This window comes from Cupressus sempervirens, chromosome 1, assembly GCF_028749045.1.
Source record: "Cupressus sempervirens isolate cs-2001-9-10 chromosome 1, ASM2874904v1, whole genome shotgun sequence".
Classification (NCBI taxonomy): Eukaryota; Viridiplantae; Streptophyta; class Pinopsida; order Cupressales; family Cupressaceae; genus Cupressus; species Cupressus sempervirens.
In genome coordinates this window covers 364,608,311-364,626,224 of record NC_143118.1, presented here as the reverse complement: position 1 = coordinate 364,626,224, position 17,914 = coordinate 364,608,311, and positions in this window count along the sequence as shown.

Below are 17,914 nucleotides of genomic sequence, written 5' to 3'. Positions count from 1 at the left end.
AGGTGGCTCCAAATAACTCTAGATTGGTAATGGCAAACCTCGCTTTGACATTACTGTCAAAGTCCTGCATAGCAAAAATCCTGTCAAGGGCAATAAGCCACTGCTCAGCTACATACCCAGAACCTTGCCCATTAAAGGGTTTGATCTTGGACCTCTGAAGATCCTTCATCTGAGAAGATACTATGAATCTATGTCGATCCTTCTGAGGACTCCTAGATCTGCGTCTATGCTCATGTCCAACCTGGTGTGCTCTATCCTGCTCAAGAACAGGAGGTAAGCGATCAATAAGGGTCCGTATCATTTGCCTCAGATCAACCTCCTCAGAGTCGGCATGTCCCTCATCGTGGTTCTCTTCCTGATGCTCACTGACATGCTCTTCCCTATTCTCTTCCTGAATGGGGCTCTCATGGATAGACTCATGAACACTAACATCTTTGCCTCGTCCACGACCTCTGCCACGGCCAAGGCTATGGCCCCTAACGGAAGATCTCGTCCCAGATACCATCCTACAATAATATCCAAGACACAAGATGCTAAAATAATCATGAAACATACTACTGAAATACATAGATAAAAGACACATGTTTTGCAAACAAGATATTTTCAATTTTCAGTTTACCTATAATTTCAGTTTAAGTATAATTTCAGTTTTGAAGTTTTGAGTGTTGAAGTATGAATAAAATAGGTAACTAATAGTTTATATACCGTTTCAGTTCAACTAGATTCAAGTTTTAGTTTAAGGTTTGCATTTTTATTCAACTAGTTAACATTAGTGGCGTTCCAATATACCCAGAGCTCCCAATGTAGAAACTTGGGCTCTGATACCAGATGTAACGCCCCGCCAAGGGATCCAAAAGAATTAACCTAAAGTTTCACTAAGTTTGCTAAACATTTTTTTTTTTTTTTTTTTTTTAAGTAAGAAAGTATGACATACACATCAAACAAGTAGTAGCGGAAGCAATAACATGTAATCATCGACAAACATACATTGCAAGTTACATTTCTTAAAGTTCCCAAGACGTTGAGTCACGTTTAAATTTAATTAATTCTAAGTCTAACAACTAACACATACATATAAAAGAATAATCAGAAACTCCAATGTCCATAATATACATTTGTTCTGAATGCTCCTTGGCAAATTAATTCGGAATGCTCATTCATCCACTGTACATGTCACAGGGTATGAAAGGCTTAAAAGAATATACATATGTAAAGATCAAGATACAACATCCTCAAATCCATGATACAAAGTACAGTAAAAATATATGAAACTATTCACCATACATGATACATCCATACATCCATAATGATAAAACATCTATCATAAAATCTAACCATCCATCATACTAATCCAAGAACATAGTGAAGGTAAATGCCAATCACGAAATCTCCAGCCACGGTGACCACGGAACGGATCTCATTGGTAAGAGTAAAAGCACTACCACCCGATCGCGTGGAACCTAAATGGTCCACTCCCACCGTGCTGAGGAGATAGTCTCAAGTCCCAAATAGGATAACAAAACCTATAATCATAAATACTCTCTAAGTCCAGGAAATCCTATAAGTATGCTAACTCAAGGGTTCCTAAAATGACCGACATCTAAATCCCAGAGGTACCACAAGACACGTAGGAAACCTAATATGCAAGCGGGAAAGTGTCATCGCAAAAGTCATGTAGAAGTTACCCGAGCAATCCCTTAGGAATCCCGGGTCCCTACTGATCCTGCGGCCACTAGTATCCTCTCGTACTGACGAGGCATACTATGGTATGCAAGGTTGTAACCAAGCATCCTCTCTACCCCATCCTAGTCTGTACTAGCACTCATGGCATGGGAGAGAACATACAATTATCTTGTTAGGTTCATTTTCTCTCATTTAGTGTAAATGTTTTCACTTATTAAAAATGACTTACAATGGGTTTCTCAAGGCAGCCTCTTAGGGCTCCGACCCCCATTGCAAGCCACTTCCCGACTCTACACATAGATAACCTACCCTAGTTCATGAACTCATAAATCAAAGAATCATAATAAAACCATCTCAGTCCTATGCGAGCAACTGAAAATATCATAAAAAGATAATCCACAAAATATATCAGTTCTTCATGAGCAACAGATAACATCAAATAGTAATCAAGTAATCACGACAGTTCTCTATCAGCAACTGAAGGCATCAATGATAAGTCACAAAATCCAATGGTTCTCTAATGAGCAACCAGAAAGTAATACAAGTATAACTGATCGAGACTCAGAAATGGTTATCAAATATAACTGATCGAGACTCAAAAATGGTTAAGTTAGGTATTCTCAAACACATACATCTCAGCTTCACACAAGGAACTGGAAAGCAATCACAAATAGTAAACACAATCATGTCATAGAGCACTTCATCACATTACCATGGTCAGGTTAAGAAAGATCGAGACCAAATCATCATGACATCACATTCAAGACCCCGAGCCTCTGGTAACAACCTAAACTGGTCAATACTAAAGCAACCCCAAAATACAGAGAACACAAAGAAAACGTCACAGTCTCACAAACTGAATTTGACTTCGAAAGTATATCATAAAGGTTTCAGTTTGTAGATTAACGTATATTTCAACAACTAAGTTTCACAGCTTACCCCAACGAATTAACCCGTTCTCATAATTAATCATAACGCAACTTAAAAGTAATTAAAAATAATTAGGGGGATAATTATATTGATTTAAACTAAAATGATTTACAATTTATTAAGATCAATATTGTTGATAATTTAAATAAATTAAAATTTCCTTGAGTAACTTCAATTATCAATTAACTTAATTAAATTAAATTAATTAATAATTACATAAATACCTATATTAATTCCTTAGTAATTATCAATCATAAATAAAATAATTCCATTAATTAATAACTATTTTCAAATGCATTATTATTTAAATTAATAAATAATGATAAAACTTATCAATATTATTAAATAATGTTGAAGTTTACATTATAAAACATATTAATGAACTATTATTAAATAATATTGAATTTAATACTAAAATCCATTAATTATATTATTAATAAAAATTACCAATAATATAAAACTTTTCATAATTATTATTAATTAAAATAATAATTAAAAATTAATCTATATTTAAAAAAATAACTATTAACAAATTTTAATAAATTAAAAACTTTACAAACTTTAAAGTATGCCCATATTAATTAGGCCGTCGTTAGCTCCGTGCAGGGTCGCAGAGCATGACTGCTGCCGCAGTCGGCCTGCGTAAGCAGGTACGACTGCACAGCAGTCGGCCTGCCTTCCACTGCTGCAGCGCACGACTGCTACTGCAGTCGGCCTGCGTCAGCAGGTACGACTGCACAGCAGTCGGCCTGCCATCAAAAAAAAAAGGCACGGGTGGGGGTAATTCCCCCACCAATTAATTTTTATTTTTTTTTTTAATTATTATTTTTTTATAATATTAACAAAAAAAAATGTTTTAAAGAATTCTATTTATTTAAGTAACAAAATATTACAATTAAACAAATTTTATTAAACAATTCACTCTATTTTATTTATTATTATCATTTTTATTATTTAAAAAAAAAAAACAGATCCCACCCAAAATAAATACAATAATTCCTTAATCTAGAAACGAGGGTTTCAAATTGATTTATTTTACCAATTCTATTATATAGGTGAAATACAATATAGTATCATAATGTTCATAAGAGAGCGAAAGAATCAAACAGTGAAATCTAGACAATTCGGATTGATAATCCACAAGCACGAAGAAGACAAGATTATCAAATTGCATAATTCAACCCGTGATCAAACACAAGGCCCTACCTCAATCTGATGCTATTATGCAATCTCCGAAAGCTGTACGAGAATTCGCTCCTCTTCAATAACCTTCTTCTGAAAATCTTCTTTAGAAATCGCCTTCTGAAATTTTCTTCCAAAAGTTGTCTCCCCAAAAATTCCCGTCCAAATTCCTCTTTTTCAAAAATGAACCCCCAAAGTTGTGATAAGCAAATTCTCCTCAATTCGGGGCACTAATTGTGCGTTTACCCGAAAAGACTCTTTGCACAACTCAGTTAACTCCAAATTAACTTTTATTATCTTTTCTAATTCTTTTGCATTCAACTTTCATGCACATTAAGTTGAATTATTAAATAACTTTATTTAAAAATTCACTTGACTTCAATTCTTAATTAATTTATTACTTTAAATCTTTATGTGCACTTTTAAGAAATTAAAATAACATTATTAATTTTTATAATTTAATCTTTTAATTTAATTCTTATATTTAACTCATGATTAGATCATGCGATCTAGAATTCTTAATAAATTTATAGCTTTCAACTTTTTAATTTATTTTAGAACTTAATTGATAACATATTTAATTAATTTAAATAACAATAATATTTAGCATTTATTTAAAAATGAACTCCAAATATATTATTATTAAATTAAATAAATATTATCCTGTTCTAAATATATCTTAAACTTTAATTTCCAACTTTAATTCTTTTATTTAATTAATTAATTAATTAATTAAATATAAAGATATCATAATTAATTCCTTATTAAATTAAATCATTAATTAGTCTTTTTAATTAGACTTAATTAATAGAAAATACACCAAGGACTCATAAAGCAACATACGAAAACCCATCATAGAAAAATACATACCAAATCAAACACAAGGGTTATAATCACCAAATTACATCATTTGATGCATTCGGAGGGTACTTAACTCAGATACTTGTCCTAATTATCAATTAGGACAATTGGCTAAAGGGTTTAGGATTTGGACTTAAGAGTTTATCTCCCCTCTCTTACCATTGAGACAGTGCGATAGGGTACGCTCATCCTGACAATTCAGGGAAGTCGATACCCGGTACCTGCAACCTGCATAAGATCCACGCATGTACAAACACAATATTCTAAGCTAAACAGGCAATGGCAGGAAGTGGTGCATCGTGTAGATCCCGACTAGCAGGTGACTACGACTCCCTTCCTTAACCATATCAGAAACACCATACATAAATAAAATAGCACGCACACCATACACATGCAGTATGGGGTAAGTATCCATAAGAAACACCTGGAATAATGAACCATCTAACTAATTATCATCGATAACTGAAACCATTGAATAATCATCATACATGCATGAAATATAGAGTACCAAGTAATCTCATCATATAATAAGCTGAGTGTAAACATCATCTGATAATCTCTAAAATAATAATACTACTCATCAAACATAAATTGGCCTAAAAGAGTTTGGCAATCATATCATAAATGTAGCTCGAAAAAAATGTAAACTAGGGGCAGGCACTACATTAACCCCTTATATTCAATGCTATAGTTTTATCTCTTCCTTTATATAGAAGAGTGTTAATCTTTTTCTAGTTCCTACTAGACCTATAGTTAAGGATTTTCTTCATCTTTTTCTTTTGTTTTTCTCATGGTTTGGATAATCTGAACCACTTAAATCAGCTTCAATTCCAAGATTATCTGAGTTTTTTCTACAGTTTGGATGTTTTTTATTAAACATTCTTGTTCTTTATCATAGTACTCTTCTTCTAGCTCTCTCAATATTTTATTATTAATTCCTTTATTGTTAATAATATCATATATTAATTTTTTTCATTTTAATGTATAATTGAATCTAATGCTAAAATATTGAATTCTTCCCAATACATTTATAGATTCATCATTTCTTGTGAATTGGAAGGAATTTCATAATCTCTTAAGAACTCTTCTACTTCTATAGGAAGGTTGAAACTATTATTTATCTCTTCATGAATAAGGATAGTATTATTATTTTCCATTGAAGAACTATTAAAACTCTATTTTTGACTATTAATTTTATCTAATTCTAATTTATTATTCTTTAGAGAATTTAATGGGTTTTGATTGGCCTATATTCTTTCTAATAATTTTTGTTTTTTATCTAATTCCAAAAAATTTTAGAATAAGCCTTTTTTCTTTTTTTTGAGCTTATTTGCTTGTCTGGTCAGAGTTATTATCTTTTTTCTGAAATAAACTTAAGTTGTTCTTGATCTTCTTATTCAACAACTTGTAGGCTTACATTTGATTCTTCTTGTAAAGGTTGAGTTTTATTAGTAGATGTTTACCAAAAAAATTAGTCAAATTTAATTCTTTATTGAGTTCTATAGAAAGGGGATATTTTAGATTTTCTCATAGGTCTTTTATTTCAAGATTGAGATTGATTGTTGATTCTTTCAATTTCTCCAAAGACCCTTCTAAATTTTGTTTCTGATTAGTGTTTATAAACTTAGATTTACTAATACTAGTCTCAATTCTATTTGAAACTACCAGGGTATTGTTATTAGGAATTATGCTATTAATTATGTTTTTCTTCTTTTTGTTTTCCTTTATATGTTGGTTTTTCTTCCCTTTGTTAGTTTTTTTATTTTTATTTTTATTATTATAGTTTAGATTTTTAGATTTTTTTTCAAAGTTATTTGCAGCCTCTTTTTCAGATTTGAAGTTTTGGTTCTTTCTTCTAAATTATTTATTAATGGATTAGAGTTGTGAGATAAAATTAATTACTTTTTATATTATTTTCTTTAATTATATGTAAATTATGCTCTTTTTTCCAAATAATGAGTTAGTCACATATATCATTATAGATCAACATAATTTCTTTCATACATTTACTAAGTAAATTTTAGATTTTCTCTAATGTGATTAATGAATATATCGTGTTCGTGTTCCTTACAGACTTCACATAACTCTAATTAATTCATTTTATCTTTATAACATGAGATATCTAGATGTTATATTTGATTATTAATTATGTCATTTTATTTTTTATTCTTTTATTATTTATTTTAGGGTTGCCTATTCCTTTACTTGAATGTAATACATAATTTCATGGATTAGAATCTTCTATTTTTACTATTTCTCCAAGTTCTTCTAATTCTGTAAAGGGATTTTGAATTTTACTTTGTAGAAGTAAGTTTTTTTGTTGTGATGTTTCTAATCGAGAAGAATTGTTTGATTTGGTTGAGATATGGTTGCTACTTTTTATGTTATGCTGATTGGACTTACAGTAAAGGAATGCTTGATAACTATATAGAAGTTGAAATCATTGGTTTTAGAATTTGAATCAAAAAACCAAAAATTTTGTATTGAAATTGGATATATATATATATATATAGGTTTTAATTGATGGTTTTCAAGACTTAAATTTACTAAAATCTTAATATTATTTGAAGATTGAAAAATTAGAATCAATACCTAAAAATTTGCCTATGGAATTTCCTATTTTTTTAAAGATATCAATATGGATTAATTCTACAGTGACATTTTTAAGAATGATCCAGGTTGGTTTAGTCAACTTATTTACTACCGTATTATCAAAATTTGGAACCCATTTATGAAAGATTACACTATGTCTATTAAGAATTGTATAGGTTCCTGTAATAGTTCCTCTTTAATCAATTCATTATCACATTGAATGTAAAGTATAGAACTAGAGAGAGAAATATCGTACTTACCTGGTCCTTTCTTCCTTCTTTTAACCATTTTTCCAAAGTTGATTTTGTCGGAGTTAAGTTATTCCAGATTGCGTATACTTCATTGTTTTCACAATCAAGCCATTGGATTTCTGAATGATGATTTCTTATTATTACAGCAATTGCTTCTTTTTCAAGGAGATCAGTTATACTTACATGTTTATGCCTGTCCAGGTTGATTGTATTACTTACGATCTTACTTTTCATATGAGTCTTCTCTTCTTTACATTTTTCTGTTGGTATACCTATTTCATCCTGAATATTTTTGTTTGGATTACTATTACTATTTGAGGTCCTATTCTCAAAATCAATCTCAAATTTCTCTTTCAATGTATTTTCCTCTTTCTAGACCTTGTTGTTAATTGTTGATAGATTCGTCTTCTTTTCTGGTTTTAATAAATCATTCCATCTTTTGCTCATTGATTTTTAACCTCCCCTGTTTACTCTCTTTTGGTGTGAGATTATTCATTCCTTTTTTGGGATACCACCGATTTGATTGATTATTCGTGGAAGGATATTGATTTAACAAATCTTGTTATTTCCCTATGTATTTGAAAGAATTCAGGCATTGTATTGGATATGCGATTTTTGTGTTGGTTTCTTTGTCTTTCTATATTTCATTTTGGAGAAGAAATGATGATGTTTTTTCATTTTTTATTGAACTCGGATCCATTTTGATTCATCATTCTAATTAGGGTTTGAATTTTTTTTCATACCTGGATTTATGAAATCTTATTCCTGAATCTTTATTTGGCGGCAAAAATCTCTGGGCCGAGTCCACTATATTCTTCCTGATGTTTGTAATTTTAATCGGACTCCTTTCTTCCAATGTACTAAATTTGTTTGAGACTAGAATGTAGGGAATTTGTTTTCGTAGAATTTTTGCATGCTTCATCTGGGCGAAGAATTTCCCCTTCTTTTCTCGGTTCTGTTGGTTGGTTATTTCATATTTTTTTTATTTTTATTTTTTTCAGTATTCGAAGATGTCCGTCATTTTTTAAATAAATCCAAAAATTGAACTATAATTTTCTAAAATAAAAATATGTATCAATTATTACTTTCACATGTATTTTATTTCTTTTAGGATGAATATAAAACTCATAGCTTTCCAATTTCACTAAATGTGAATTTTCTAGTAGTTGCACAGATCTAGATTTTTCAATACAAATTTTAGGAACATGGTTCTATTGTCTACTTAGAAAGTTTCCCAAATAATACATGAGCCATGAGATTTTCTAAAATAATTTTTGTAGAGGGATTCTCAAGTCTTACCTCAATCTAATGACCGAAATTCTAGATAATTTGGTGAACACGTGCAATCCAAATATTCCTTACCCTTCAATAACTCTTTAACTTCAATTCCTTAGTTGCTCTCCCCAAAACCCGTGTGTCGTTAAATGACCAAAGAAAACTCATAATAAAGAGCCCTAACCCTACTTAGAGGTTCTAACCTCTAATTTAATAAAAAGCCACTAACTTTATTAAATAATATTTACTATTAATCTATTTAAACATTTCATTCACACATAAATCTTTTAAATAAAATAGTCTTTTCTTTTCCTTCTTCTCCATTTATTATTTATTCAAAATATTTTTAAAAGCGTATTTTATTATTTTAATTAATAATAATAATTAAAGGTTATTATTTAAATGCAACTATAATTAGATCATTATTAATTAAATTATTACATGAATGAATATTAAAAAAATTATATTTTAATTTTTTTAATACAATTTCTCTAATTAGATTTTTAAATTAAATCTTTTTAACTGAAGGACATATCTAATTAATTAAATATCATAATATGTTAATTTCTCTTTAACCAGTTTTCTACATTAGACTTCTATATTAAGTCTTTTAAATTAATTAATACTCTAATATTTTAAGATATTCTTTTTAATCAAATAATATTTAATAATTCTAAAAATTGTATGATTAATCCAAATATTATAATTAAATCATTTACCAAATAAATTACATAAGTAAATCCACGTAAAGTAACATTAGCAAAACTAACCGAAAATCAAATCAAACAACACACGCAAAAAATAACTTATGAGCTTAAAAGGGGTAGGAAGTCAAATGCATCCTTCTCAGCAAAAGTAATTAGGATATGGTTGGAATTGGACTTGAACATTATCTCCCCATTCTTATCATTGAGTTACTGCAATAGAGCACACTCGTCCTAGCAATTCAAGGAAGTTGATGCCCAATACTTGCAACCTACGTAAAAGACAAACATGTGTAGGATTTGAGCAAATAAGCCAATCAAATCCATGAAAGTCAAGAAAACCTACATGCAGAAAACCTGTCATGGAGAAGAAAAAGACAAAAAGAAGCAAGGGTTTGATTTAAAAAACATGCAAAATTGTATTCAGACGAAGAAAAATATTATTCAATGGATTCAAAGAATTATAAAGAGATCAATCCTTATAAAGGAGATCGAAACCCAAAAAGGGTAACCTAAAGCCTAAAAAAGCTAGGGTTGCACAGTATAATTAATAAAATATTAATTATATGCACCTACGAGATAGCTTAAGCAAACTAGAGTAATAGGCAACTTATTTAATTAAATCAAAGTGATTTAATTAATAAGTGAAAACAACTAATTACTCTAACACCCCCCCTTAAGCGAAGCTTAGGAGGTGAGCTAACCTAGCACAGCTATGAAAGCAGAAAAATGGATCCTGGCAACAAGGCCTGATCAAGTACCCAATACAAGGAAATCTCTATAAACTAGAGAAATAGAGAAAACCACATGGGAAAAACCCTACTCCAAAAAGAGATAGCAAAGAATGTTCTAGAAGACAAGAATAAAGAGAGATCATGAAGAGAACCACTGACGCACGAAAAGTTGCAAAACTCTATCGAAAATGTTGATCTGTAGAACCTCCATGAAAACAGAAGGCATGAACCAAGCGTGTCTATATGGTAGATGATCCATCTCACCGAAATGCATAAGTAGCCAGCCACTACAATCGCCTAGTATGTAGGATCGGGTACTAAATACATAACTCACACTTATGAACCATCAAACCAAGGAAGCATTAGAACAACAAAATAACCCCCCTTAATGCAAACGAGGTGAGGTGACAGGCAACTGAAAAAGTGGGGCCAAAGATCTCATACACCACAGGAACCAAACACATCGAGAGTGAGGTACAGACACCTATAAAGGCACGTGCCACCGACACTGCATGAGGCAAAAGAGAAAGAGGGCACAAAATGGCAAACAACTATCCCCCCCATGGCACTTTATAAAATAGTGTGAGTACAACGAATCACAATGATGAAAAGGATCCCGAAATGCAAGAGTGGCACTTTATCTCGATGTGTTTCAATAAATATTCTTACAAATGATATCAACAATGATCAAAAAAAGCATAAGATTGGTACAATAGAAAGTACAAGCCAAACTAAAGCAACAAAATCGATCCCTAGACCTAAAACAACCAGGATATCCACTAGAATTCAAAAATGCATAAGACTGAATAAAAAGTTCCTAGAGTAGAATCTAGAACAAAACCCAACATCACTAAAAATAGTGCAAAAACAGCTTTCTAATGATATAAAGAAGTCCAAAATCAAAGATCGGATGCTCAAGATATGCCTCCCAGAGTCCAAAATAGAATATTTGGCTTCGACTGCCAAAATAGGCAACCAAACTACATCAAAACTCAAAAAAATCTACACAAATATCTTTGTCTCGGAAACAGCTTTCCAACGCATTTTTTGGATTAAAAAAATACATCTGTATGCTAAAGTTACGGAGAAAAAATCGACAAGGCCCCTAAAAGGTGCAAAAAAAATTAATTAATTAATTAATAATAAAATAATTTTTTAAAAAAATCAACACCCACCACTGCACCACTGGCAAAGCAGTGGCCAAGCGGTGGGTGGATGGAGAGTCGCCGCCATGGTGGGGGCTAAGCGGAGGGTGGGAGGTCTACCACCAACGGTGGAGCCACTACGGCCACCGAGCTACTGGCGGTGTTTACCGCAGCCGCTAGCGGTTTCAGTGACCACCAGTAGTTTTTGCTAATCGCGGTTGCAAAAAATTACAGTTTTTAAATTTATTTTTGCAATTTTTGAGATTTTTAGCGCCTTAGATTGCGTGCAGAGGTCGTACAGCCCTGCTCGACAAAAAAAATTGTCTTCCAGATCAACATTGTCCAAATCGAACAAATTTTATATGGAAACAAGGGTTTTGGTGCCTTCTAAATCCATCCGTGATGTTCGTTTGGCCTCAAACTACTCCAAAAATTGGTGACCCCCTATTTTCTCTGAAAAAAATTGAAAAAATACCAAATCTAATCTGCCAAACCCTTGTTCTCCCTTTTTCTCCAAATACTGAACAAGCTACAACAAATCTAGCTCTGATACCATGTAGGATTTGAGCAAATAAGGCAATCAAATCCACGAAACTCAAAAAAATCTGCATGTAGAAAACCTATCACAAAGAAGAAAAAGACAAGAAGAGGCAAGGGTTTGATCTGAAAAATATGCAAAATTGTATTCAGATGAAGAAAAATATTATTCAACAGATTCAAAGAATTACAAAGAGATCAATCCTTATAAAGGAGATCAAAACCCAAAAATGGTAACCTAAAGCCTAAAAAAGCTAGGGTTGCATATTATAATTAATAAAATATTAATTATATGCACCTGCGAGATAGCTTAAGCAAACTAGAGTAATAGGAAACTTATTTAATTAATAAATAAAAACAAGTAATTACTCTAACAACATGTACATATGCATATATATCTAATCTAAACATGCAATAGTGGAGAGTGGTGTATTGTATAGACCCCAACTAGTAGTGACTATGACTCCCTCCCTCAACCATATTAGCCACGTCAAACAAAAATGAAAAAAAATATGCACACCATACACACAAGTATAGGGTAAGTATAATAGTAAATCCTGACTATTAAAAATATCATATTCTAACATGAACATCTCATCATCATGAAGACATAATAAATACCTTTCAAAGACACATCATATGACATCATTATGAAAGTAATTTCATTAACTAACTAAGAGCAATTAAAGCATCGTTATTACAAGTAGGCAATCATTACTACCTGATATAATCAATTACTCAACATATCAAAGTATTGCATTTCAAATATCAATTAAGGGCCAACACATTTCACAAAAGAGACATATAGGACTTTAGCAATGAATTGTACAATGATAGAAAGGGATGGGTATTATATCCTCATCCCCTTAAAATAGGCTTACTCCTGGAAGTTGACTATTACTACCAATTTAACTAAAAGTCAAATGCATTATCCACAAGTACTACTAAGGGTCAAATGAGAAATTAACATAATAAAATTTACTAAACATACACATGCAACTACTAAGAGCAATATGGCTCTAGTGTAAGCATAAACTGAAAACCACACTGATCAAACATTCATCTTGAAATAATTTCTTAATAAGTTTATATTCATATTCATTAAGCATCTTGAAAGATATTCAATGTGTTTTCTTACATTGAATAATGAGTTGAGAATATTATGCAATCCTAATTAGTGCAACATTCACATAATCATAGTTAATGTGCCACTCATGCAAATCTAAGTGATACAGATGATATTTATTTCTATGTGTATTCTTAATGCTCATAAAGTAGAGAAAGATGGAATACATCATGGGAAAACCCCTCTAAAAAAGAGAGATGAAAAAGAAATGAAGGATGAATGTATGAATGGATTAATCAAGACCCCCCTGTTATAACATACATCATGCATATACAATGTAGAATCCCTATATAGGAAGGAAACAAGGAGAAATGCTATCCTCCCCACAATGAATAAATTGTTGCACATATGGCGAGTGCTTAAAGATAAAATATGGTCCAATAGCTACAAACAATATTTCTCCCCTTAGGAAGAAGATTCACCAAGCACAAGTGCAAGAATGTTTCCCATTGTGGATAGGAGAATGAACAAGAATCTAAATAAAGTGTAATGTCTGTTAAGTCTAATGATGTGACACCATGTCCTTAGTTGATGAAGAGCCACCAACCAATGAGGATCAATCCCAATAGAAGAAGGTGACAAACAAGGAAACAATGGTAACTAATCCATGCAGGAATGTGGTTCAAACTCTAAAGAAAAAGATGCCTCCTCAAAATAAGAAGAAGAGAACCAAAGAAGCTCACCCTCAATGTAGAATATACACCCATGAAATATTCATAGGATTAATGTGGAAGTTGTACCAATAAAATTGAAATGATTGTCTTCCCTTTAGGAAGATATGGTGCGATAGGTTTATGAAAGAATCTTCCTCGATCAGTAGGAAGAACCATCAAAATGTATGATGTCTTAGGAAACTAAATAGGAATCCCCAACACATGAGTATGATCAACCATGTAATGTGACATCTCAATCAAAGTTTGAGACTCATGAAAATCAATCTCCAAAGACTTGTCTATCTTCTCTAAAGTGAAATAAACCTCTCTAAATGTTGTAAGAAGCTATCCACAATCATGTCAAACTCGAAAGAAATATCAAGTGGAGAATCATGAGGGTCAGAGTGCTCCCTCACAAAAATGAAGAAAGATCATCCTCAATAAAGAGAAAATGAATATCATCAATGTAGTCTTCCAAATCCTAAATATATGATTCCTTTATAAGCCTACAATGTTTATCATGAAATCATCAAAAGGAGATGTAAATGGATGATAAGGAATGTCTTACTGCATTGAATCAGAATCAAAATCAAAATCATCATCATCATCCTCTTCTTCTTCATCTTCTGCATCATGATCATGATGTCAATCATGTAGCGATTCTAAGATTTCTTCATCAAATGGGATATCATTTGCATCATCAAGTGAGAGGAGAGAATCTACAAATGGATCATTTGGGAACATAAGAATATCGGGATCTCCAAAATGCTCCCAAAATTTTATCCACATTTTATGTGGGCACTGAATATCCATTATCTTGGGGCCAAAGGTATAATATAAATACATTACTCAAAGTCCCAATAAGAATAATTCTAACATATATTTTCTTATCTTGCCAAACCTATTGACTCCACTCTCCTTCTAGCTCAAGAATGAGTCCATAAAGATGATGCAAAAGATTAATCCATCTACAATATGTGATAATGTATTTTTCCCATGATGTATAATTATTCCTAGTGAAAGGTACGACACTGGGGGGTGTACACCAAGATGGTGTACAATTTAGTGTGAACCACACAAAAAAAAACATTAATAACCTGATTGGGTTGTTTGAAATTTCAAAAAGTGGTCAGGCTTGGTTACCAAGCCTGGCCAAAATACATTAAAAAAAAAACCTGAGCAAGTTTTGAAACCCAATCATGTTTCAAGAACAAAAAACCTCTTCAAAACCAAAACTCGACGGTGTTTTGAAGAAAAAAAAATAGGCTTTACTCCAAAAGTCATAACTTTCACATCTGGAATCCAATTAAATCCATTCAAAATGCATTAGAAAGCTAGTGAAGAGATATAAAATATAATGAAACTTAAATAATACTGTGATATCAATATTGTATTTTCCATTTATTTGAATCAGTCATGGTCTAAAATAGGTAGTCATTATTTTCTAAACATGGAGCGGATAGGTAGGCAAGAGTGTTATCATAGTTTTTCTCTTTCTCTCACCTCTCTCTCTCACAAAAACATACACCCACACACACAAAATCACTCACTCACTCACTAACTCCTAATATCTCTCTAACTCTTAAACTTTCCTACAACTTCTCTCTGACTAACCCCTAAACACTCTCTCTCTCTCTCTCTCTCTCTCTCTCTCTCTCTCTCTCTCTCTCTCTCTCTCTCTCTCTCTCTCTCCATCACCCACACACACACACTTTTACTCACTCGATAACTCACTCCTAACCTCTCTGACTCTCCCAATAACTCCTAACCTTTCTCTATCTAACTTGTAATCCTTAAACCTCTCTCTCTCTAAATAACCCCTAAACTCTCTCTGACACATGTACACTAACTCCTAAGATATCTCATGCACTATGTCCTATTAATTCCTAACCTCTCTCATTCTCTCACTAACTCTTAATATTTTTCTCTATGTTTAAGAGAAAATTTAAGGGTTACAAGTTAGAGAGAGGGAGAGATTGGCTAGGAGTATGTGAGAGAATGAGAGAGTTTAGGGGTTTGAGAGAGGGGGATGTGTGTGTGTGTAGGTTAGCAATTTGAGAGAGAGGGAAAGAGAGAGAGAGAGGGGGGGGGGGGTTATGGATTAGGGATCAGAGAGAGAGATTAGGCGATAGGATGGAAAGAGTGAGAGGGGATTGGATATGGATAGAGAGAGTCAGAAATATGGAAAGAATGGGATGGGATGGAGAGAGAGACGGGAGGGTGTGATAGAGAGATTAATAAAAAGAAGGGGATATGTGTGAGAGAGAGAGAGGGATAGGATAGAGGGTGTGGGAGAGAGAGTGATGGAGAGAGAGAGAGAGAGAGAGAGAGAGAGAGAGAGAGAGAGAGAGAGAGAGAGAGAGAGAGAGAGAGAGACAAGGGGATAGGATGGAGAGACAGATTAGGGGATAGGATGGAGAGAGAGAGAGGGTGGGGTAGGATAAGAGAGAGTAAGAGAGATGAAGTAAAGGGGAGGGAGGGAGGGAGGAAGAGAGAGAGATGGAGAGAGGAGATAGAGATTAGGGGATAGGATGGAGAGAGTGAGAGGGGATTGGACATCGACAAAGAGAGTGAGAAATATGGAGAGAATGCGATAGGATGGAGAGAAAGAGGTGGGTGTGTGAAAGAGAGAGAGTTTAGGGATTAGTGAGAGAAAGGGGGCTTAGGGATTACTCAGAGAGAGATAGCACTTAAGGGTAACAAGTTAGAGAGAAAGGGGGGTTAGGAGTTAGTTAAAGAATGTGAGAGGTTAGGAGTTAGTAAGAGAGATATCTTAGGAGTTATTTAGTTAGTGAGTGAGTGTGTGTAAGTGTGTTTGAGAGAGAGAGGGAGAGTTACAAATATGTTAGCATTCATTTTTACCTATTGATTACACATTTGGAAAATAATGACTACCTATTTTAGACTATGCTTAATTCAAATTGATGGAAAATAAAATTTTGATGACAAGATTGATTTATCAACATCATGTTGTGGAGCCCGTCAATACCTTTCTAACGCATTTTGAACGGAGTCAATCATACTATGTCTGTGAACATTATGGCCTTCAGAGTAAAGCCTACTTTTAGTTGTTCAAAACCTTATTAAAGCCTACTTTTAGTTCTTCAAAACCCAATCAGGTTTTGAACAAGTAAATTTTACTTCTTCAAAACCCGATCGAGTTATGAAACCCTATTGGGTTTTGAATGAGTTTTTTCATTTTCATAACTCAATCGATTTATTTGAATCCTAGAAACCCGATCGGGTTATGGCTTGGTGATAACATAGGAAAATGACTTAAAGGCTTGAGAGACTATTTACCCTCCATTTTTTCCTTTAAACATGTTTTTATCTTCTAAGATGAATTCTTGTATTTGCCTTAATTTTGATATACGAAATGTCCCTTTTCTGATTTTATATGATATTCCCAACCTCTAATCAAATTTTCAAGATCAAACAACTAATATCACAAAGATCCACCAAATTTCTCAAGAAACCCCAAATCGGGTATGCCAGAAATTGTGCCAAAAGCTTCACAGCTTCACCTATCATTAATAAATCTGAAAGTGGACATTTTTACAGAAATTTCAGCAGCATAACAGCCTACAAAATGACATTTCCAGATCCGTATATCCTTTACACAACAGTTCTCAAATGTAGGACAAAAACTATGCTCATTGGGATCCCGAAATAGCACAAAATATGCCCGGAAACACCACAAAAACACTAATAATCTATCTCAGAAGTTTACTCACATCCCAATACATATAATCAGCTCTATTTTAACATTTTAAAGTCTGATATACAGCAGCAACCCAAACTAATATGAAATACTCAACTGAAAACACCAAACTCATACAAAAAACACACCCAAAAACCCACAAATCTGCACTGTTTAGCACAAAGGCAAACTCTGTATGAGCATGCACATGGAATGGCTTCAAACTTCCGTTCTTAGCCTTTTTGGAAACCTGCAAATTCCCGTTCTTGGGTCTCCTTCTCCACAGGTTTGGCAGCCTCTGAAGAAAAACAAAGAAAATGAGCAAAATCAAGTTCTCGAATCCCCAAAATGCCTCCAAACCCCTTAAAAGAGGGCATAACTGTAACTCACATCCAAGAGAGGTTAATAAAGCTTATTTTAATAATAATTTTCATTTATTAGTCCAACGGTTTCCAAAGATTAACCCCCTTTTTCCGAAACTTCACTTTCTTGGGCCTGCCTGCCTTAGCAAAGATTATTATTTTTTAATTATTTGAAAAGG